At 44.5% G+C, this 23,163-nt stretch overlaps 1 pseudogene; it reads left to right on the top strand.

Annotated features, from left to right (window-relative positions):
* Positions 1-22,449, top strand: part of LOC140859334 (uncharacterized) — a 29,819-nt pseudogene extending 7,370 nt beyond the window's left edge.
* The last annotated feature ends 714 nt before the right edge of the window (positions 22,450-23,163 follow it).

Below are 23,163 nucleotides of genomic sequence, written 5' to 3'. Positions count from 1 at the left end.
TCATCAAAGATCTAGGGGAAGGTTCCTATATTCTTGAAATTAAGATCATAGGGATAGATCTAAGAGAATGCTAGACCTATCACAAAAGCTATACATAGAGAAAGTACTGAAGAGGTTCAGCATGAAAAATTCTAAAAGAAGACTTCTACCTTTTGGGTATAGGAGCATGCCATGCTATATATTCGATCTCATATAGCCATTGCTGCGAGTGTCACGAGTAGATATCAGTCGAATTTAGACTAGGAGTTCTGGATTGCTGTGAAAACATCCTTAAGTACTTGAGAAGCACTAAGAATTTATTTTTAATCTTTGGAGAAGGGTCAAAGCTAAGAGTGAAAAGATATACAGATACTGATGATAGAATGTCTACATCAGGATGTATTCTTATGCAATATTGGTTCGATATATTGGAAGAATTTCAAATAATCGATCAATAGAAGCTGAGTATATTGTAGATGTATAGGATGCATTCTAGTTCTAATGTTAGTTGCAGAATTAGATGTCATATCATTAGATGTCATGATACAGTACTATGCCTAGTCCTCACTAAGGAGTCAAGATCTCATCAGAAATCCAAGCACATAGAGCAACAGTATATGCGACTACCTCAAAAAAAAAATAAAAATAAAAATAAATAAATATATCCAAGTGCGAAGAGTAGACTCCACGGACAACGTGGTAAATCCACTGACAAAGTAATTAAGCCAGTTAAAGATGAAAGTCTAACTTAAGAAGATGAGACTTAGATTAATGGCTAATTAATTTTAGTTTAAGTGGAAGATTGTTATATGTATGTCCTAGAAGTCAATATAGCAAACATATTGTATTACTCTAGAACATAATTTTGTACTTAAAATATTGATTTGATCAATAAAAAGATAAATTTATTTTCATTCAAGTGTGATATGTCCTTGAATCATCCATAAAATTAATACTTTTGGTACATATTCTCAAGGTGTTGAGAATTAGAAGTAGTATAATTAATTCTTTAATTACTTTCGATCATAGTATCATCATAAAGATGGTGATCGATTCAAATAGACCGACATACAGATCGCTTTCTTCAAGATAGATGAGTCTCTGATCTATAATGTAGAGACACTGAGCGATAAGTACAGATAGTTGTTAAAGAACAACTAGTACTGAGCATGACTATACAAGAGATCACATAGATTTCTATTCAACCATCAGTGATCATCTAAATGCTATAGTTCTATGAATGATCCTTTGATCTATGATGGTACGATTGCTTACAGTGAGACTGCTAGAGTTTGACTACATATAAACATGACATCATTGAGTCTTTATAGTGGATGTTAGTGACAGTTGGTCCATTGTAGGAGTAGGGTACATATCTAAATAAAATCTATCGACCTTAATAGAAAGAAGAAGTTCTATGAGATTTGAGAGGCTAAGTTTGTAAATCTGTGGCCACAGCAGTGTAATTAGTAGAAAAAAATTTTTATAAGAATTATAATTAGACTTAAGCTAATCGAATCTATCATATGATTGATGATGAGATTTGACGATTTATCCATAATCTGTCTCTAGTTGGGACTCACGATAGAGGGACTGAATCATATGAAAACTACACCTTGAGGTTCTTTTTTGATTTTGCTAGGTTGTCACTACATACTACTAGGTGTCACTGATAGATTATGGAGCTTACTAGGATTGTTTAGGATCGACGATCCTTGTTGAGCTAGAATGGAATCATTTTAATCTATTGAAAATAGTTTCAATGATACTATGATAAAGATCATGGTATATATATCTCACTATCAGACAGAATTGAACCTATGAGATCACATAACAAAGGAATTTGATTTGGATTAAACAATTAGACTTATGAAGTCACAACTGGGTTAGGAGAAATTCTATTGGATTTAAGAAAATTCTGCTAGCACATGGTTAAACTCAATTTCTCTTGAGACTTGAATTGCTTATTTGATAAGAATTAATTCAAGTCAATCACCTATAATTAACCTAATTGAATTGGATTCAATGGGCTCCAAATGTTGGTTGCCCAAATAGGTTTGGATCAAGCATAGAAGGGGCCTAATCCCCTATCTAATTGATTTCTTGATTAAATTTAAATGGGTGCCAATTGATAAGATCAAATGGGGCGCCATATGGTGGTTATATGTGTAAGAAAGAAAGGATGGGAGGAGATGGACGCCCACCTCCATTTTGCATGTGTTTTTCCATGTGAAAAACTACCCAAGAGGACCCCAAGTTTTGGCGCCCTCTTATCCTTTTTGGTGTGGACTTAGGAGCTAGTTTGGGGTTTGTTAAGATGCTAATCCTAATGCAATTAGGACTACTTCTTTGAACCAAATTAGACTTTGGTTAGGACCCCAACAGCCCATCTTTTTAAGAGGCCGAACTCCTTGATTTCTTGATGCAGATTTTAGATCTCAAAATCACCGCTCCCTAGTCTCCTTGCCCCCTTCTTACATGTCCTTTTGTTCTCACATCCATACATCCAAAATCAGTTTGGATGTTCCACCATCCAACCATCCAAAGTTAGTTGGGCATTTCCTCTTGTCAAGGTTGATTTTAGGTTCTTGATTGTTCTAAAATCAAGAAAGTAAGATCAAGAAAAAGAAAAGAAAATGAAGGATCAAAGAGAAGATCAAACGTTGATCAACAAGCTTGATTCAGATATACAGAGAAGATCCAACTTTGAAAAAAAAGATCTTCACAAAAGAGGATCAATCCAAGCTGATCCTGAGTGGATATCCATAAAGGCCAGATATTTGCATGGCTAAAAGAGAATCTATCTTCTTCTAGATCTAGATTCGAAGAAAGAATTAGCAATACAGATATGTAATCCGATCACATATTCAATTTCAGTATAAAATCAGTATGTGTAAATTTCAACATATGAAGTAGATCCTTGTGTGCTTTGTTCTTATGTATGCATGATTTAGATTAAAAAAAAAATTATTCTTCTATTCTGCTATGGTGTTTGAAAAAAAAAATTGAAACACACATACATGTGATCACACAAAATTCCAACAGCTCCAACCATCCCAAATTTGCCCGCTTTAGTGCCAAGTTGATCACCAGCAACAACAAATTGATGTTAAAGAAAGAGATTGAATCTTCGATCTGTGGAGATAATGAGGGCTCTGTTTGTCTTACATTGATTGTGAGTCAAGAATGACTCTGACTTACATACGAAGGGACCATCCTTTCTGTATGAGATGCCTTTTGGATTAGAATATAGAGAGGCAAAACCATTAGGCTCATGGGTCAGAGCAAACAATACCTGACATGTCGAGCCATGAGCCTTTGACCGCGACTGTGATACACCTCTTGCTCATACATATATTTCTCCTTAATTAGGAGATTATGGAGATAATAAGGAAGAAGGACACCTTCTATCCATACACAAACTCCCCCTTAACAAGGAGGCAGGAGGATTATGGTAATAATAAGAAAGAATGGTGCTATTACCCTACATTGATTATGAGTCAAAGGAGATTCTAGCTTATATAGGAAAGGATCATTTTTTTGGATAAGACATCTTTTGGTTTGGAATCCAAGGAGACAAAACCATGAGGTCCATCAATCAGAATGGATAATACCTCACATATCGAGCCATGAGCCCTTAGCTACAATAATAAGATTTTTAAATACTTATTGTAGTCAAGACTTCTTTTTTTGGTAACTATAGTCAAAACTTTTAAAAGTTAAGATATCAACCATATTGATAGATTTATTTTATTATTATTAGAAGGTGAGCTTTTTTCTGTGGAAGGTTGCTTGGAGATGACTTCCGACCAAAGCCATCTTAAGGGATAGAGGCATGGTGATGTGGTCAATTTGCCCCTACTACAACATGGAGTAGGAGATGATGGCCCATTCTCTCTTTTAGTGCCCGCAAGCTAGATAGGTCTGGGTGCTTCACCACCGGATTGCCCAAGCTGAGGATCCTATTGAGGAGTTCTATCTTAGATCTTTTGATGTACAGAGCTAGGGGTGATATCTCTCATAATGCGGTCATCAGCTCAACTTATATTGCCTAGCATATCTGACTTGCTAAGAACAGCTTGGTCTTCAAGTTCAGGAAAAACTTGATGCGATTTATCTTGAAGAGAGTCCTTATCCTAGCAACAGAGATGATTGATGTGACCTTGAGGTCTTTGAAGACCTGGGACTCCCACCCTATTCATGTAGCAATCCGTTGGGTGTTTATCATTTGGGAGCCCCCCTTCCAAGATACTTTAAAGTCAATTTTGATGGGAGCATTTTAGGTAGATTTGGAGGTGTTGGGTTTGTGATTTATGGGCTTGACTCTAGACTGGTTGCAACGGGAGGGTGTTAGCTCTTCGACCCTATAGGTCCTAGGGTAGAGTTTCGAGCAGTGTTGGCCGAGATTGTGTATGCTCGGAGGATCTTGCATGCAGATCATATTAGGGTGATTCTGCTATGGTGATGACCTAGCTACAGAGGTGCACACAGGGAGTTGCTACTCATCATATCATGCATGACATCTCTATATTGTTATCTAGGTGTATAGGTATCTCCATTAGGCACATCTTGCAGGAGGCAAACACTATAGCTAATTGGTTGTAGCTTATGTTGTGGAGCGTACTGAGGATCTTGTGTGAATTGACTTGGGGATGATCCCCTGATCTTTTAGAGACATTTTGCTTTCTGATTCTTTTGGATATATTCACACAAGATTTGTTTGAATGATCTACTTTTAGCATAAAAAAAAAACCTTTTCCTATTTAAGTGAGAAATCTTCATGAAATCAAACTGAAACTAATACGATTCCTTTAGAATCTCACTTGAAAAATCAGAATCTAGAAAAAGGAGAAATTTTTAAAAGGTAGGGTCCAAATAAGTAAGCTATGAAGAGAAGGGCATCGCAAGAAGAGAGAGAGAGGTGGGAGGAATGGAGAAAAAGAATAAACTAAAGATTCCTTTTTTGGGTAAAAAATTAAAGATTCTTTTTGATGAACATAAGAAAACTATTTTGATGAATTAGTGATTATATTTTTTCATATATAAGAGAGAAAATAATAGTCAAAAAATAATCTTTGTAATATTTGTAATTAATTTTTATATAGCTACTTAAACCCAAGCTCAAATTTAATGAAAATCTAATTAATCTTAAACAAATGGTTTTCTTATGGTTTTCATGAATTTCTTCAAATATGTTTTGTATAAGTACTTGTCTTTTCTTGTTTTAATCATGTTCCTTGCTTAGTTTGCTGGAAGAATTTTTTTTAGTCATATTCTCACTTATTTTATATGTATCATTTCCGTTCCCCTAATGGCAACTATTGGGCCTAGATTAATAGTTGGAAAATTTGGAAAGTTATAAGATTTTCTAAAGATCATTTTGACTAAGATATGAACAACCTGTCCAATATATAAAATCATAATTTTTTAAAACATGAATTTTTAAGTTTTTATGAATTTAAAATTAGTCAAGAAGCTATATAATTTAAAAATATAGATCGACATTTTGATACTTTCTAACCTGTCCCTCCCTTCGAAGCTCAAGTTATCATGCAGTGAGGAAGGCTTGAGGGGTCCAATCATATGTCTTGGCAACTTAGCTCAAATTACACTAAGCCCATACTTTGGAACTCCCGGGATTTAGTGACACAAATGAGATCACTAGAGTGATCTTAAATCATTAGTAGTCTTTATCTTAAGATAATCTGATTCTTAATAATCTAAGATTATCGTATTTGGTATGCCATATTCTAGTAATTAAAGATTTTCGAATATCCATAACTAATCTATTTGGTATTTCTATAGAAATTTAAGAACATTGACCATATAATATCAAAACTATCATTGGTATATTTCATAAACATATATTTATTAATCCTATAAATTATTGATCTTACGTAAATATATTAATCCTATAAATTATTAATCTTACATAAATATATTAGTTGTTATTATAAAATTAATATTTTCATTTACAATTTTCATATAGTATTATTTTAATACCAAGATTTATTTTGATTAGAAAAATAAAGTAAATATAAGTAAAGTAACCATAGAAGAATCAGCTAACAATAAGCTAATGATGCATCAAATAGAGTAATACTGTGCAAAGATGTGAAAGAATAGGCCATGGATAATCGAGCATATCTTGATCCATATAGCACACAAATACAGTGGAAACAAGATCGTTTTGTAGAGAAAAGATAACTAGAATAAACGTAGAATGCAAAATAGAGGAGATGATCAAGCAATAAAAAATAAGAGAAAAGAAAGCACATAAGATTTACGTGGTTCGGCCTGATTGTTGATCTACGTGGGCAAGACCTCCTCAACATTCTTCTATTAATAATCCATGGCACAATGAAGTATAAAATTGAAGAAAAAGAAGAAGAAGAAAAAATAAAAGGCTCACACATACTCTCTTTTACAAAGAAAAACACTCTTATTTTTCCTCTCAAAAAGGAATCTCATATCTCTTATTTTTCCTCTCTTGAACTCTTCCTTTTATTTGTTGTTTTCATTGCTCTCAAGCTACTAAACCTTCTCCCAAGTCCTCTCCTTAAATAGAGCTCGTCACCAGGTGAATACAGGTCCAAAACCGTGTCAAAGTCGGACTTCTATCCACTGTAGAATCAAAGAAAGAAGCTCAACCATTGGATCTGCATCCCACAGTCTGAAAACACCCCAAAAATGATCAAGATCAAGCCTAAATCAACCAAAAAATGATATCAACCATCCGATCATCACCAAAAGCGAAATTTGCCATTGGATCACACCTCCAGTTGAAGGGAAGAAAATAATTTTTCTCCAGAATACCCAGGTTGCATCTAAGAATTTTTTTTAATATTCTACTTGTTTAAGGATCAAATTCTTATCTGAATCACAGCGGAACAAGGGATCAAATTTTAAATTATCTGATATAAACCTTCACGGAGGCCTGGATATGCACACCCTCTACTTCGCATGCACGTCAGACGTCGCAAAAAAGCAGGATGAACTCCAATCCAATTGACTTCGCAATCAATCGAGAGATGAGATATGATGATGTGACACCTCACACCAGCAGGTAGGATGCTCAAGAAGGATCCACGCCCAAAGAGAGGAGGCGGCAACAAAAGGAGAGATGTAGAAGATGAAGGATCTCTCTCTTCACATGCTTGTCTTTCTCTTTTTTTCTCTTCTCTCAATTTAATTTGTTTCCTATTCTATTCTCTTCTATTCTCTTCTTTCATCCATAGGTGGAGACCCTCTCTATTTATAGATGATTCTCATGACCCAATGAGAGAGGGACTCTTTATTCAAATCTGATTTGAATTGATCCAATACTCATGAAAGGACTCCTACATGAGATATAATTGCCATCACTTATGACATCCACTTTACACCCACTCCCACACCCACTTGGGATGCCCTAAATAAGCACCAAACCAATTTTTGTTTATGTTTCATGAGCGGATATTTTCAGTGCAAGTAGGAATACTCACATCTCATCCAAAATAGGTCCGATTCGAATCCAATTCGAAGCCGGTTCGAAATAATTTCGAAAGGCTGTCAATCCTAAACTCTTTAGAACTTTTGTACCAAATCTAACTTAAATTTTGAACCTATTTAAATTTAATTAATTTAGATCTAATCTAAAATTAATTAGTACTTAAATTCAATCTTTCATATGTTCCATGGATCATAGATAGAAATTGTTCATCCCCGAGATTGAATTTGAACCTCATATGTAGTGCTAGCTAGACATAGTCAACTCTTCAATCCCGTTTGACCCATAACTCAATTCTCAATCAAGTTAGCTTATATGTTCAATCAAGTCAAGTACTTCCAAATTGGACATATAAACATAGGTCAATTCATTCTTACTTTGTCTGACTTGTGTGCGTAACTCCATAGGTTCAAACACTAAGCCAGTAGCATAGTAATCAATTTCTGCACTAATCGAGATACCATCTAGCAATGGTTCTCGATGTCCAGATAGGTCGAATTATCGCCAAGGAATATTTCAGAATCTATACTCATGGTTACCGCATAATTCATCCATTTGACCTTGGATGCTTTAGGATGGTCTCAGGTTAACTATCAACTAAGATTGTTTCATCCACATTGTATTTCAACTTTTCAAATCCATCTCATGGATTACCCTGGCCAAGGCTTTACTAAATTGAAATACAGTGATACATCAACTCCAATAATCTGGAGGGGTCAATCTCATCTTGATCCACACATAGACTTCGCAAATACTTGACTGTACCCAGTAGCCTTTCGTCACTGCATTAAAAATTCAGATAGTTCGGCATCAAAGCACAGTGAGTTGCTTGCAAGTCACTTTGGTGATCTTAGGTCTGAAGGATATTTATATCCATGTGTTTTGCGAGCAGCTCTTGACAGCAGAATGCTCAGTAGGTGAGTCCTTGTTTAGTGATGATGTACCCTTGCATCTCATCTGTATGCCATACCAGTGTCACTACACTCCTTGATTAAGAGGACAACCAACCCATATGGCACACAATGATCTTGTTGGGTATAAAATACCCGCAGCCGAATTCAACAGCAGAACGGCTCCGCCCGGACTCCTACGGGAGCCGGGCTCCTCCATCAACAGCAGAACAGCTTCGCCCGGACTCCTACGGGAGCCGGGCTCCATCGACGACATCAGCACAGCTCCGCCCGGACTCCAACAGGAGCCGGGCTCCGTCGCCATCAGCACAGCTCCGCCAGGACTCCCACGGGAGCCGGGCTCCGCTCTCAAGTATCAACTGCTGGTAAGCTCAATCCGGACTCCTATCAGAGCCGGACTTCACCCTTGACTTTGTTTGCAGCGCAGCTCCACCCGGACTCCTACGGGAGCCGGGCTCCGCCGCCATCAGCACAGCTCCGCCCGGACTCCTACGGGAGCCGGGCTCCGCCACCATCAGAACAGCTCCGCTCGGACTCCCACGGGAGCCGGGCTCCGCTCTCAAGTATCAACTGCTGGTAAGCTCAATTCGGACTCCTATCAGAACCGGACTTCACCCTTGACTTTGTTTGCAGCGCAGCTCCGCCCGGACTCCTACGGGAGCCGGGCTCCGCCGCCATCAGCACAGCTCCGCCCGGACTCCTACGGGAGCCGGACTCCGCCGCCTTCATCAGAACAGCTCCGCCCGGACTCCCACGGGAGCCGGGCTCCGCTCTCAAGTATCAACTGCTGGTAAGCTCAATCCGGACTCCTATCAGAGCCGGACTTCACCCTTGACTTTGTTTGCAGCGCAGCTCCGCCCGGACTCCTACGGGAGCCGGGCTCCACCGCCATCAGCAAGTGCAGCTCCGCCCGGACTCCTACGGGAGCCGGCCTCCACCATCGACAGCAGTTGCAGCTCCGCCCGGGCTCCGCTCTCGGTACCAATTGCTGGAGGAGCCAAGCCTTAAGGGAGCCGAACCTCATCCCTGACGCCAACGACTACAGCCGCAGGCAGACTCCTCCCGGATTCCCACAAAGGCCGAACTCCAACCACTGCCGAGCCTTGATCAACAGATCTGTGTCCCTTGGCAGATAACAATAACTGCCATGATCCTGTTCCACTTCCTGTAGCGGATTCCACGCGGCTCCACCTCCCCCTGCGACAGGTGCTGCACGATCCCACTACTCTCTGACAGGTTGTGTCAACAGCTATGATGCTGCTCCGCTCCCCACGGCAGGTGCTGCACGATCCCACTACTCGCTGACAACTAGCAGTAACGGACACCGCCCCACTACCTACTACAGGCCCTATGTGGCGGGATATGACGATGGTCACGTGTCTGCTCCATTATCTTTCGCAATCAATTCCCCTGACCATGGGCGGCCCACTACCAGGCGGTTACACACGTCGCCATCAGTCCGTTGCCTCCCCCACCTATAAAAGGGGGGACTCAGATACGTTATTTTTTAAGCTCTTTTGCCTTATCTCAAAACTCTGCTAAATTCTCCGTTCGAGCACTCCATTCTTGTTGAGGCAGAGAACTGACTTGAGCGTCGGAGGGTCTTGCCGGAGCAACCCCACCTCCGGTTTAGACTTTCCTTGCAGGTCCCGACGGCGACCGCGGCTTCCTCAACTCCAGCTTCTCCGGCGCAGGCGGATTTTTGCACCAACAGGATTGGCGCTAGAGGAAGGGGGTGTGTCTTCGCAGCACCCTTGTTCTTGAAGGAGCGCTCAACGGACCCGCCTCCGGCCATCTTTTCCGGCACCCAATCCTCTTTTTCCCATCCGATGCCCTCCCACGAGGTTTTCGCACAACTACCTCCGGCTATGATTGATGATAAAAGGTGGCCGGATGACCAGCCTTTGCCGGATTCCGTCAACGTCATCTCGGGAGAATCCCGGCCGGAGGCAACCAGCACATCAGCTGCACCCCTCAAGCGGCAAAAAGTTGAAGAGCCCATAGCCTTCACTGAAGAGGATGCCCAGGGAGTCCAATTCCCTCATAACGATGCGGTCGTAGTTTCCTTGAATATAGCAGATTATGACGTCCGTCGCATTCTCGTCGACAACGGAAGTTCAGCCGACATCTTATTCTACAGTGCCTTTTCGAGAATGGCCGCTCTTGGCGGTCATCTAAGGCCGATGTGCTCCCCCTTGATAGGGTTTACTGGTGATGCCGTTCCAACGGAAGGAACGATAGCTCTAACTGTGACCGCGGGTCAGCATCCAAAGCAGTCCAAAGCCCTGGTGAATTTTCTGGTGGTAAAGGCGCCTTCTGCCTACAATGCAATTCTTGGCCGACCCGGCCTCAATGCCCTCAGAGCCGTTGTTTCAACCTATCATCTGAAGTTGAAGTTCCCCACTGACAAAGGGATTGGAGAAGTTCGGGGAGACCAAGCGCTGGCCAGGCACTGCTACAATATTGCCCTGCAAAGAAGCGATCAAGCGGACCTCTGTCCGGTCGATGGGTTGGATGCGCGCGACGACCTCACTGAAGAGAGGGGCGGCCCGATCGAGGATCTAATATCAATTCCTTTGAATGATGGGAATGCGGAGCATGTGGTGTTGATTGGCTCCAACCTGGAGGAGGAGGTGCGGGCGCATCTCGTGGACTTTCTCCGAAGGAATGCGGACGTTTTCGCATGGGTCCCGACGGATATGCCGGGGATTGAGACAGAAGTCATGGAACATCATCTGGCGGTCGACCCTAAACATCGGCCAACAAAAGAAAGAATCCGGAGTCATGCCCCAGAGAGGCAGAAGGCGATAGCCGAGGAAGTGGATAAACTTCTCAAGGCCGGATTCATCAAGGAGGTCAATTATCCAGAGTGGATCTCCAATGTTGTCTTGGTTAAGAAAGCAAACGGCAAGTGGAGGATGTGTATCGACTTCAAAAAGCTGAATAAAGCTTGCCCAAAGGACAGCTACCCCCTTCCCAGGATCGACCAACTGGTGGACGCTACCTCGGGCCACGAGCTTCTCACTTTCATGGACGCATTCTCCGGCTATAACCAGATTAGGATGGCATCGGAAGATGAAGAAAAGACTGCTTTTATCACTAATCGCGGCCTTTACTGCTACAGGGTTATGCCGTTCGGCCTCAAAAATGCGGACGCGACCTATCAACGACTGGTGAATAAAATCTTCAAGGAGCAGATCGGCTGAAATATGGAAGTTTATGTGGACGATATGCTCGTGAAAAGCAGGTCTTCCGGGAATCATGTCGCCGACCTCGAAGAAACCTTTAGCGCTCTTCGAAAGTATAGAATGAAGCTGAACCCGACCAAATGCGCCTTTGGGGTAACCTCGGGAAAGTTCCTGGGCTTCATGGTATCAGGGCGCGGGATCGAGGCCAATCCGGAGAAAATCCGCGCCATCCAAAATATGATTGCCCCAAGGTCGATCAAAGAGGTTCAGTGCCTCACAGGAAGAATTGCGGCTCTCAATCGCTTTATCGCAAGGTCGGCCGAGCGATGTCTGCCCTTCTTTCAAACTCTCAAGCAGCCGAAAAACTTTTGTTGGACCCCTGAATGCCAACAGGCATTCGAAGAATTGAAAAGCTATCTTGGCTCACCCCCACTGCTGGCAAAGCCCGAGCCCAAAGAGGAATTATTTTTGTACCTGGCAGTCTCTCCCACAGCCCTTGCAGCCGTCCTTGTTAAGGAGGAAATGAAAGTCCAGCGACCGGTCTACTACATTAGTCGCGTGTTGAGGGACGCCGAGACCAGGTATACTAAATTAGAAAAACTGACCTACGCCTTGTTGATTGCAGCTCGGAGACTCCGACCTTATTTTCAAGGGCACACGGTGACGTTACTCACCGACCAACCGATCAAGGCGGTTTTACACCGAGCTGATATCTCCGGAAGAATGGCGAAATGGGCCATCGAGCTCACAGAATTCGACATCAACTACAAGCCTAGACTGACGATAAAAGCCCAAGTGTTGGTGGATTTCATAGTAGAATGCACCATCCCCGAGGAGGCTGAACCTGAGCAAAACAAAATTGACGACCTGAGGACTCAACCGAACTCCCCCGACGAAGAAGCCAGTTCGTCCGATAACTGTTGGACCCTCCATGTGGACGGATCGTCCAACATGGCAGGCGCGGGTGCAGGCCTGATCTTGACCAGCCCGGAGGGAGTCGTTGCAGAGTACGCTCTGCGTTTCGAATTCCCTGCAACAAACAATGGAGCGGAGTATGAAGCTCTGATCGCAGGATTGAGGATCGCTAAGGAGCTTGGAATAGGCCAACTCCGGGTGCACAGCGACTCCCAACTTGTGGTGGGGCAGGTCAGCGGGAGCTTTGAAGCACGGGAGGACAGTATGACCAAATATCTCGAAAAGGTGAAGGAGTTCATCCCTGCCTTTGACAATTTCGACATCAGGCAAATTCCGAGGTCGGAGAACATTAGAGCCGATCTTCTCTCCAAACTGGCGACATCGGTTCCGGCCGAATTGCCAAAGGACGTCCTCTTTGAAGTTTTAAAACAACCAAGTACGGAAGAACCGCGACTCGTAATGGAGATCGACCACGAGCCCAGCTGGGTCGACCCACTAATAACTTATCTTAGAGATGGGATTCTCCCCCAGGATGCGAAAGAAGCCCGGAAACTCCGAAATCAAGCCTCCCGATACATCCTTTATGAGGGCAAATTATACAAAAGATCGTACTCCTTGCCTCTCTTGAGATGCCTCCGATCCTCAGAAGTTGACTACGCTCTATGGGAAGTGCACGAGGGAGCTTGCGGAAGCCATTTAGGTGCCAGGTCTCTATCCCACAAGCTACTCCGCCAAGGATATTACTGGCCAACAATGCACCAAGATTCAATTGAATATGTCAAAAAGTGTGATCGATGCCAGAGGTACGCCAACGTCCAGAGACAACCTGCTACCGAGCTTACACCCTTGAGCGCCCCATGGCCCTTTGCGCAATGGGGAATGGATATTCTTGGCCCCTTTCCCATGGCGTCTGGTCAAAGAAAATTCCTCCTTGTAGCGATCGACTACTTCACCAAATGGGTCGAGGCCGAGCCACTAGCCAAAATCACAGAAGCGAAAGTGCAGGATTTCGTCTGGAAATCGATCGTGTGCAGGTTCGGTTTGCCTAGAACCCTCATCACTGATAATGGACGGCAGTTCGCGGGAGCCAGATTTGCTGAATTCTGTGAAGACCTAAACATTTTCCACAAATTCACATCAGTGGCCCATCCCCAGGCGAACGGCGAAGCCGAGGTAACAAACAGAACCCTTTTGCAGGGGATTAAGACCGGACTCGAAAGAGCAAAAGGGACTTGGGCGGACGAACTTTATCATGTGCTATGGGCTTATCGGACCACCCAGAGGTTGCCTACAGGAGAGACTCCCTTTGCTCTAGCCTTTGGTACGGAAGCCGTCATCCCGATCGAGCTTAAACTCCCGTCGGCACGAATCGTGGCATTCGACGAACCCCGAAACGCACAAAGTCTCAGAGCCAACCTCGACCTACTGGAAGAAAGGTGGGAGATTGCTCAGGTTCGAATGGCGGCCTATAGACAGAAAGTTGCCCGATATTACAACGCCCGAGTGAAGAACAAGGCATTCAAAGCAGGGGATCTAGTGCTCCGACGAGCTGCTGTCTCACAACCTCAGGGCCAGGGGAAGCTCGCCCCAAACTGGGAGGGACCTTATGAGGTCAAGGAAGTAGTCCGACCTGGAACTTATTATCTCAGAGAACTCGGGGGAGCTGACCTCCCGCGATCGTGGAGCTCAGAAAACTTACGGATGTACTACCAGTGATTTCGTCCTGATCAAAAAAATGCGTGCCCATTTATCTTAGGACAATTCATGCAGACGGTATCAAAAATGAGAGGGCAACCTTATAAAAGTCGAAGGCCCGGTTCTTTTAGATCGGATGGGGGGAGAGGCCTTGCAACGCCCATATGTGCCCCCACAGCCCTGTTAGGGACAGGAGGAGAACCTCGCCCTAACTTGAGCAAAGTCGAAGGCCCGATTCTTTTAGACCGGATGGGGAGAGAGGCCTTGCAACGCCCATATGTGCCCCCACAGCCCTGTTAGGGACAGGAGGAGAACCTCGCCCTAACTTGAGCAAAGTCGAAGGCCCGGTTCTTTTAGACCGGATGGGGGGAGAGGCCTTGCAACGCCCATATGTGCCCCCGCAGCCCTGTCAGGAACAGGAGGAGAACCTCATCCTGACATGAGCAAAGTGGAAGACCCGGACTCCTACGGGAGCCGGGTCCCTATGCCAAGAAAACCTTCGCCCGGACTCCTACGGGAGCCGGGTTCCGCCGCTAAGAAGGCTTCGCCCGGACTCCTACGGGAGCCGGGTTCCACCGACAACGACAGCTACAGGACAACTCCACCCGGACTTCTACGGGAGCCGGGCTTTATTTCGGCTTTATTTGTGACTTCGATTACAGAAAAACTCTGCCCCAACTTTTACAAGAACCGAGCTACTCCAACCTCCGGAGAGCTTCTCCGTTCGGGCTATCGAGGGAGCCAAACTTAGCTTCGACTTCAGCCAAGCAAACCTGACAAGTGGATACCTCCGAGCGACATAAAAGCTGAAAAGAAGCTCGGCGAACGACGACCCCGCATGAGCTGAAAGGGTCGCCGACGATTCTGGAACGACGTAACACAGACAAAGAGAAGGAAAGGAAAATGAAGGAGTTCGGCTGACAACTATTCAACACAAGATGCAAACAAGGTACTGAAATCACTTTTTATTTAACAGAAGTACATATTACAGGATCCGGTGGGTCAGGAAAAAAGAAGATACACGTCATCGCAAGTATCACGGGCATGGTTCGGGCAGGACGAACCGGAGACCGCTCCGAGCTACGAACTCCATCTCTATCCTTCTCAGTCGTATTCTCCAGCGCGTGTAACAGCTCTCGCCCATCTCGCCTCATTCTGTTCCCAAGGTCCCAACTTTAGCGGGAAAGGGGTGGAGTTGATCCCCGGAGGCGGAGGAGGCAACGACGACCGCCACCCGAGACGCTCCGGCAAGGTCGGCACGCGTTACTTCCACCGTCCCCGCAACAAGTTCTACTGCCCCACCGTCAACGCCGACCGCCTCTGGTCTCTCGGCCCCGACGGCGTCAAGGATCCCGTCATGGCTTGTGACGTCTATTCTGCCCTCTTGACCGGTATCACCCCGCCTTGCTGCCCCGAGATTCGCGGGCAGAATAGCTTCCCCGACAGCCCCCGTTATTAAACCCCTGTTGTTGAAGGAATTCTTCCTTGGGCTCCCTCTAGAGCGACGGAGATCTTCACCGGCCGCCATTCTCCTTCTCTCCTTCCTCCAAACCCTAAAAAATTCCCTCGAGGACAGCCTCCCGAGTTGATAACGTGGTATAAAGGAAGGAGACAGGGACTGGGTCGAGAGGAGCAGGACTCTCAGATGAAATAACAACGCCAGAATGAAGCTGCGAAGGGGCCGAGGGGTTTAAATAGCCGATGGATCCTGGCGCAGTTATGGCGGCAGGTATTCCTGGGCCAACGGATGTGTGCCGCATGGCGCGCTTATCCCCTTCACCGCCATTGAGGGTTGACCGCTCGCGAATTCCCGCAGAGCGATGCTTAGGATTGCGTTTCGACGGGAGCTCCGAAAAGACTTTTCAAGTCACCTTCACCGAAAAACGGATTCTGACGTGCGCGCATTAAATGGAGGCGGCAGTGCGCAAAGTTCGAAGAGGCGATTCTGACTGCGTGCATCTCTCTCTGTGTACTTCCTTCGCTTGAAATTCAAACTCGGAAGTAGGGGGACTGGTGTTGGGTATAAAATACCCGCAGCCGAATTCAACAGCAGAACGGCTCCGTCCGGACTCCTACGGGAGCCGGGCTCCTCCATCAACAGCAGAACAGCTCCGCCCGGACTCCTACGGGAGCCGGGCTCCATCGACGACATCAGCACAGCTCCGCCCGGACTCCAACAGGAGCCGGGCTCCGCCGCCATCAGCACAGCTCCGCCCGGACTCCCACGGGAGCCGGGCTCCGCTCTCAAGTATCAACTGCTGGTAAGCTCAATCCGGACTCCTATCAGAGCCGGACTTCACCCTTGACTTTGTTTGCAGCGCAGCTCCGCCCGGACTCCTACGGGAGCCGGGCTCCGCCGCCATCAGCACAGCTCCGCCCAGACTCCTACGGGAGCCGGGCTCCGCCGCCATCAGAACAGCTCCGCCCGGACTCCCACGGGAGCCGGGCTCCGCTCTCAAGTATCAACTGCTGGTAAGCTCAATCCGGACTCCTATCAGAGCCGGACTTCACCCTTGACTTTGTTTGCAGCGCAGCTCCGCCCGGACTCCTACGGGAGTCGGGCTCCGCCGCCATCAGCACAGCTCCGCCCGGACTCCTACGGGAGCCGGACTCCGCCGCCTTCATCAGAACAGCTCCGCCCGGACTCCCACGGGAGCCGGGCTCCGCTCTCAAGTATCAACTGCTGGTAAGCTCAATCCGGACTCCTATCAGAGCCGGACTTCACCCTTGACTTTGTTTGCAGCGCAGCTCCGCCCGGACTCCTACGGGAGCCGGGCTCCGCCGCCATCAGCAAGTGCAGCTCCGCCCGGACTCCTACGGGAGCCGGGCTCCACCATCGACAGCAGTTGCAGCTTCGCCCGGGCTCCGCTCTCGGTACCAATTGCTGGAGGAGCCGAGCCTTAAGGGAGCCGAACCTCATCCCTGACGCCAACGACTACAGCCGCAGGCAGACTCCTCCCGGATTCCCACAAAGGCCGAACTCCAACCACTGCCGAGCCTTGATCAACAGATCTGTGTCCCTTGGCAGATAACAATAACTGCCATGATCCTGTTCCACTTCCTGTAGCGGATTCCACGCGGCTCCACCTCCCCCTGCGACAGGTGCTGCACGATCCCACTACTCTCTGACAGGTTGTGTCAACAGCTATGATGCTGCTCCGCTCCCCACGGCAGGTGCTGCACGATCCCACTACTCGCTGACAACTAGCAGTAACGGACACCGCCCCACTACCTACTACAGGCCCTATGTGGCGGGATATGACGATGGTCACGTGTCTGCTCCATTATCTTTCGCAATCAATTCCCCTGACCATGGGCGGCCCACTACCAGGCGGTTACACACGTCGCCATCAGTCCGTTGCCTCCCCCACCTATAAAAGGGGGGACTCAGATACGTTATTTTTTAAGCTCTTTTGCCTTATCTCAAAACTCTGCTAAATTCTCCGTTCGAGCACTCCATTCTTGTTGAGGCAGAGAACTGACTTGAGCGTCGGAGGGTCTTGCCGGAGCAACCCCACCTCCGGTTTAGACTTCCCTTGCAGGTCCCGGCGGCGACCGTGGCTTCCTCAACTCCAGCTTCTCCGGCGCAGGCGGATTTTTGCACCAACAGATCTTCACTCGATAAACGTCATCGTTTCATAATGACGTATCATTTGGTCATGAACTTGTTTAAGAACTATATGATAAATTCTCTCTTTATTGTATACTAGCATAGTTCTAAGGATTTCATCACAGTGCAAGAATTCAAAGAAGATGTCACTTTGTGATGAAAAATATCAGAATAACTATTATTTAATAACCAATAATTCATATGCAATGATGAACTCAATCGTCACATGATTGATTTTAGAACATAATTTTCAACAACTCTCACTTGGACCAAAGCCAATCGGGGCAGTATCTTATACCCATCTTCTGTTTGAAGTCATTGAACTCTTTGATCCTGAGAGCTTTAGTGAAGGGGTTGGTTAGATTCTTCTTTCCGTCGATCTTCTGAAGCTCAACGTCACCTCGATTCACGATCTCTTGCACTAGGTGATAGCGGTGCAGAACATGTTTAGTGTGATGGTATGATTTAGGTTCTTTTGCCTGAGCTATGGCACTAAAGCTGTCACAATACAGTAGGATAGGACCATCAATGAAAGGTACAACTCCTAGCTCGATAATAACTTTCGCAACCACATCGCCTCTTTTGCAGCATCCGATGCAGCAATGTATTCTGCTTCGCATACAGAATCGGCCACAGTATGTTGCTTGAAATTTTTCCAACAAACAGCTCCTCCATTCAAGGTAAATACATAGCCCGACACGCTTCTGCTATCATCACAATCTGATTGAAAACTGAAATCAGTATATCCCATAAGTTTCAGATCAGAGCCTCCATAGATAAGCCATTGGTCTTTAGTATTTCTCAAATACTTAAGAATTGCTTTTGTAATCTTCCAATGCTTCTCATCCAGATCTGACTGGTACCTATTCACTATCCCTAGTGAATAGGCCACATCCGGTCTCGTACATGTCATAGTGTATATAATAGATCCTACTGCTGAAGCATATGGTATTCTACTCATGCGCTCTCTCTCCTCAGGAGTTGTCGAACAATCTTTCTTGGAAAGAGTAATTTCATGGCCTATCGAAAGATAGTCTTTCTTGAAATTATCTATGTTGAACCGCTTCAACAAAGTGTCAATGTACATGGATTGGGACAATCCAAGCAACCTTCTAGATCTATCCCTATAGATCTTCATCCTTAGGATGTAGGATGGTTCTCCCAAGTCCTTCATAGAGAACTATAATGACAACCATAGCTTCACACTCTGCAAAGTCAAGATGTCATTTCCTAGTAATAGTATGTCATCCACATACAGCACAAGAAAAATGATCACAGAATCGAAAGCCCATTTGTAGACGCAAGGCTCTTCTCCATTTCTAACAAAGCCATACGTTGTGATTACTTTATCAAAACACATGTTCCAACTCCTCGATGCCTGCTTAAGTCCATAAATTGATCTTTTCAGCTTGCACACTTTCGACTCGTCTGTGGATGTGAACCCTTCAGGTTGTATCATATACACCTCTTCTTCCAGCTCTCCATTAAGAAAAGCAGTTTTGACATCCATCTGTCAGATCTCATAATCTAAGTGTGCAGCGACAGCAAGTATAATCTGGATGGACTTAAGCATTGCCATAGGAGAGAACGTCTCGTCATAGTCAATATCATAATGCTGACGATTATCCTTAGCAACTAGACGGGCTTTATAGGCCTCTATCTTCCCGTTCACTCCTCTTTTTCTCTTGAAAATTTATTTACACCCTATAGATTTTATCCCTTCGGGTGGATCAACTAGTGTCCAGACACTATTGATCTTCATGGACTCCATCTCGGACTTCATGGCCTCAAGCCATTTTTGGGAGTCGGGCCTTTGCATGGCCTTCATATAGGTGATCGGATCCTCATCGTTCTTATCAAGTTCAATAGGATCACCATTCCAGGCCAAAAAACCGTAGTATCTATCCGACTGATATGGTACTCTACCAGATCTCCTTAATGGTGCCTCTACTGGCTCCGGATTCGATTCACCAACCAAATCCAATTCTTTATGTGTCGGTCCTTCCACCTCATAAACTTCATCAAGTTCAATTTTACAAATATTAGCTCCTTCACCAAAGAACTCCTTTTCCAAAAAAACTATCCGGCTGCTGACAAACACCTTTTATTCTGCAGTGAGGTAGAAGTAGTACCCTTTAATTTTCTTTGGGTACCATATGAACAAGCATCTATCAGACTTCGGTCCAAGCTTATCTGTCTTTAAACGCTTGACATAAGCTGGACACCTCCAGATCCTAAGATGTGAGAGCACCAGCTTACGTCCAGTCCATATCTCATATGGAGTTTTATCGATAAACTTGCTGGGTACCTTATTCAAAATATAGCAGGCAGTCTCTAGAGCATATCCCCAAAAGGATATTGACAGATTGAAAAAAATCCATCATGAATCGAACCATATCTAACAAGATTCGATTCCTCCTCTTGGACGCACCATTATGTTGTGGTGTTCCAGGAGGGGTCCATTGTGAAAGAATCCCATTCTCTTTCAGATATGTTAGAAACTCACTAGTGAGGTATTCACCTCCTCGGTCTGACCGAAGGATTTTAATACTCTTTTCAATTTATTTCTCTACTTTAGCACGGAATCGTTTGAACATTTCAAATGATTCTGACTTATGCTTCATAAGATAGACATACCCATACCTCGATAGGTCGTCTGTAAACGTAATGAAGTAGTAGTATCCTTTTCTGGCACTTATGTTCATAGACCCACATACATCAGTATGTATTAGACCTAAGACATCATTGGTTCTTTTATCTTTTCCTTTAAAAGGTAACTTAGCCATCTTACCAAGCAGACAAGATTCACAGATAGGCAATGATTCACAATCATCTATCTCAAGGACACATTTCTTGATCAACCTATCAATCCTATTCTTGTTCATATGACCAAGTCTATTTTGGGGCGTTTACTAGGTGTGTACATTACACTAATAGGCCGTGATATTATGTATATGCCATGTTTTAATTGTCTACGCATAATTGTAGTATCATTCATAATAATATCACAAAAATCATTCTTTATTATAAATCTATAATCAAGTTTGACCAAAAAGTCTACAGAGATGACATTCATCATAAAGGAGGGACAATAATGATAATCATCTAACATGACACTACTGGACTCGAAGATGAGCTGTAAAGTTTTCAAGACCAGAACTGGAATAAGGCTTCTATCTCCAACATTAAGGAACCGCTCGTCCTCTCGAAATTTTTTACTTACCTATAGTCTCTGCAACGAATTGCATATATTAATAGGACTTTCGGTATCCAATACCCAGGTAGCAGTATCACAAAAAGAAAAATTACAAGGTGTTATCATATAAATACCTTGTGAAGCAACCACTTGTCTCTTTCCCTTGATTTTAGGCCTGTTTGGGTCAAGAGTGGCTATATAAGCAGGACAATTCTTTTTTCAATGACCCAGCTTCTTACAGAAGAAAGACTCTGTCTGACTCTTGTCAATTTTTGACGGTTTGTTCTGCTTGGGATCGGTGGCACGAGATTTTTGTACTTTTTTCTTCTTTTCTCTTCTAGAGAATTGATGTTCTGTAGATGAATCTCCCACTAAATTCACTAGCTCCTTCTGGAGCTTGTGATCCTTCTCAAAAGTCCGCAATAATCTTAGCAAATCATGATAGTTTACTACAGATTTCGTCATTTTTTAATGATTAAAAAAATAAATAAATAAAATTTTGATAGTGAATTGATAATAACATCTTTATCTATATATAATAAAAAATTAAATTTGTTAAGATATTCAATCTGCTCAATCATATATAATACATGATGAATAACTGAAGCTCTACGTCCCCGAAAAAATCTCCCCGCCCCTCCGCCTAAGGTGGAGTCCAAGTCGAAGCCCAACGCCGCGCCGGCGCCCGCATAGAGGAAGCCGGGCCGGCCACCGAAGAAGGCCAAGGTGGCGCCGCCGACGGGTGAGAAGAAGAAGCGGGGCCGGCCGCCCAAGTCGGCCGTGCCATCCGTCGTGCCCAAACGCTCGAAGGTCGTCAAAGCGCCCGCAGCTGCTCCGGATGGGAAAAGGAAGCCCGGTCGACCACGCAAGAACACGACGGTGGTGGCTGCTGTGCCGAATGTCAATGCCGCTCCATCTGGTGAGACGCAGAAGAGGGGTCGGGGTCGGCCAAAGAAGGCGGCAGCGCCACCCTTGCCGAAGCCGGCCAAGAAGTCTCAAGAGAAGGCAGCGGGGGCAGACGAGGCAGCGGTGCCTGTTGTCAAAAGACGTGGCCGGCCTCCGAAGAAGGTTAATGTGGCTGCTGTAGTGGAGCAGGGAAGCGAGCAAGTGGCAACGGGGGAGACACAAGAGAGTACCCCTGAAGCGTGAGTACTTTGTTTTACTATGAGCAGATATGTGCTTACATGTTGTTGTTGTTGAGCTGACATCTTTTGGGTGTTGTTTCATTGTAGTGTTTTCTTTTGTTGGCCCTATTGATTGGGTTCAGGATTGAGAAGTTAGGAACTTTAGAGGCTGAGGATGAGATGGTAGCTAGATGTGTATTCTCTCATGCTAATTAACAAGTTGGAAGTAGTGCGGAAAATAGAATTAGTGCTGTAATCACCCTTGTTTCAATACACTGTTGTTTTGTGAACAATTCAATGTAATTCTTATTTCTTGCTATTAAGGATGCATTTTTATGGCTAGGATTTAATTGGAGCTACTTTCGCTTGCATGCATGCGTTCTTCTACTTGATAATAGGTGTCCGATTAATTCAGTTAACTCCTGGAAAATGTCATGAATTTCAAGCTGCAATTGATTTACTCCATCTGTGCTCAACCAAGAGCTTGATATGCCAAAACAGTGACTGACTAATGTTCAATGCAATATCTTTGGTTAATTTTACTATGGTGGTTTTAATGGGTCTCTTTATATGCTACATGAAACCTCGTTTTCACTGATGTCATAAATGATGGAATGAAGAGTGTTGAAATATGGACACTTTGTGTTCTATGGTTAGACACCTTTTCTGTGATCTTATTATGCAGCATTTGGATAGATGTCGTAGCAATTGATCATTCCAAATTTGGAGAATAGACTGTTTGGGAAATTATGTTTTTGGATGCTTTGACTTATGAAATCTCGTCATGATTATGTTATAAGCTGCCATTGAATTACTATACCCCTTGAAGTTATGAAGACCATATTAATTGCGGAGAACATTTGCTTGTGCTCCCACACTGCACAAAGAATTCAATATGAAGACCATATTAATTGCAGAGAACATTTGCTTGTGCTCCCACACTGCACAAAGAATTCAATATGAAGACCATATTAATTGCAGGGAACATTTGCTTGTGCTCCCACACTGCACAAAGGATTCAATATGTAAAATTTTGTATAATCAAATTGATGAGTT

The sequence above is a fragment of the Elaeis guineensis genome, chromosome 7 (assembly GCF_000442705.2).
Source record: "Elaeis guineensis isolate ETL-2024a chromosome 7, EG11, whole genome shotgun sequence".
Classification (NCBI taxonomy): Eukaryota; Viridiplantae; Streptophyta; class Magnoliopsida; order Arecales; family Arecaceae; genus Elaeis; species Elaeis guineensis.
The sequence above is the reverse complement of the archived record's forward strand: the minus strand, read 5'-3'. Positions and strand labels throughout refer to the sequence as shown.